Raw genomic sequence first — 2,307 nt, forward strand, 5'->3', positions numbered from 1 at the left:
GGTGGCAGCAAGTCATTAGAGACTTAAAGCAAAAACAGCAGATGGAACAGTAACTAAAAAGAAAATGCGTTTGCGCCATGCTCGACTTTAAAGGGTTAGTTCACCCAGATAGCAAATTTATGTAATTTATAACTTACCCTCATGTTGTTTCAAACCCGTAAAACCTCCGTTTATCTTTGGAACACAGTTTAAGATATTTTAGATTTAGTCCGAGAGCTCTCAGTCCCTCCATTGAAGCTGTGTGTACGGTATACTGTCCATGTCCAGAAATGTAATAAAAACATCATCAAAGTAGTCCATGTGACATCAGAGGGTCCGTTAGAATTTTTTGAAGCATCGAAGATACATTTTGGTCCAAAAATAGCAAAAGCGACGACTTTATTCAGCATTGTCTTCTCTTCCGTGTCTGTTATGAGAGAGTTCAAAACAAAGCAGTCTGGATATCCGGTTCGCGAACGAATCATTCAGTTCACCAAATCGAACTGAATCGTTTTAAACGGTTCGCATCTCTAATACGCATTAATCCACAAACGACTTAAGCTGTTAACTTTTTTAATGTGGCTGACACTCCCTAGGAGTTAAAACAAACCAATATCCAAGAGTAATACATTTACTCAAACAGTATACTGACTGAACTGCTGTGAAGAGAGATGAACACTGAGGCGAGCCAGAAAACGAACAATAGACTGACTCGTTCAGTCAATATCAAATTTATCCAGGCTGATTTGTTTTAATGGCACTATTATGTGATATTGTTTAACTATATAACATGATATAAATATATAAATTTTCTGGCCCGATATCTTGAATTATGTGATCATTCATAATGTATATTAATAGACTGAATCATTCAGTAAAAGAACGCTCTCTAAATGCGTACGCGCGCTAAGTTAGTGAAACTTAATCTCTTATGTGTGCACGGTGTAGATGTGTTTTGTTTGGTTTTTGCAATATACTCTATAATGTCATGATGTCTCACGAGTGTAGTATTTGCAGTAAACATAAACTTCCCCTAGAAATGAATGAGTGAACACAAAAAGTTATCCGCCAAATTGGCAAATCAGTGATTTGAGAGTGTTACCGCCACAGCTGATTTTTACCCACATTTGACCGGCTGGTGGGTGTTGATTTCAAACCCTGTTGATAATACCTTGTTATGCTACCATCCTGTTTCTAAAAAGCTACCCATGGCATTTCTACATGTATTTGTCTTAATTATCTTTATTGTGTTATTAATTGTATTCGAAAGTAAGCAATTCTGCCAATTATAATCATAGGAAATTGGTATCCAATATATATGCATGGTTACACTAAGACAGTTTGTAAGATGACTTTAAATGTTTGCTAAAATGTTCCTTTGAATTATATTCTTGTGAAAAATGACAAGAAAACTAAATGAACAATGTCAAAGGTAAACGATCTTGTTTGGTTTCTGTGCACATCTGCTCCATATTCAATCTAAAGTACATGTGTTCTACATTTTAGATTCCTGAAATATCCAAAAATAGGGTATTTAATGCCCAATTGTAGTCTTTCTGTTGGCGTTGAGGTAGTTTCCCTCATTATTGTGATTTCAGGTGTGCCGTGTCGGTGTTCATTTAGGCCTCGGTGCTTTCCTGCTTGGCTTGTGATGTGAACATTTTGACGCTGGCATTGAGACCATATGGAAAGAGGAGAGAGGTCGTCTGTCAGCATTCTAATGGGTCTGCTGGAAAGTCATGGCTACTCTGGTTTGAACTAAACACATAGTTTCGTGAGGATCGTTTAGGGTGAGACTTTAAACCAAAGAGCTGGACAAAACCCCAGACATTCTTTTCAGATTTCCTAGCAGCTAATAATGGAATCCGTCATTTACTGCATGCTTCTCAGGGTCATTATGGGATGCATTCATCTACCTGTGTAATATATTTCATCAAATTAACAAGGATTTTTGATTCATGGCATCATTGCTTCCAGTAAATGCATCACCTAATTTGGAATCTAGCATGAGCAAAAGTCTTTAAAAGGAGCTAAAATATGTTAGTCTCCCCCATGTGTCCATTGGTGGAATAGCAATCCCAGCATCTGTTTCTTCTTTTCTTAATAGGTTGTATTCAGAAGAAAGCTATTTTGAATGTAAGTACTATAAATATACTCTAGCCCTGAGGTTAGTAAAAAAAAAAAAAAATTTTTGAAAGAAATTAATACATTTATTCAGTGAGGAAGCAGTACATTTATCAAAATTGACAGGAAATACATTGCAGAAGATTTATTTTTAAAATAAATGCTGCTCTTTTTGAAGTTTTTATCCATCAAAGAATACTGGAA

Source organism: Carassius auratus, chromosome 12 (assembly GCF_003368295.1).
Source record: "Carassius auratus strain Wakin chromosome 12, ASM336829v1, whole genome shotgun sequence".
Taxonomy (NCBI): Eukaryota; Metazoa; Chordata; class Actinopteri; order Cypriniformes; family Cyprinidae; genus Carassius; species Carassius auratus.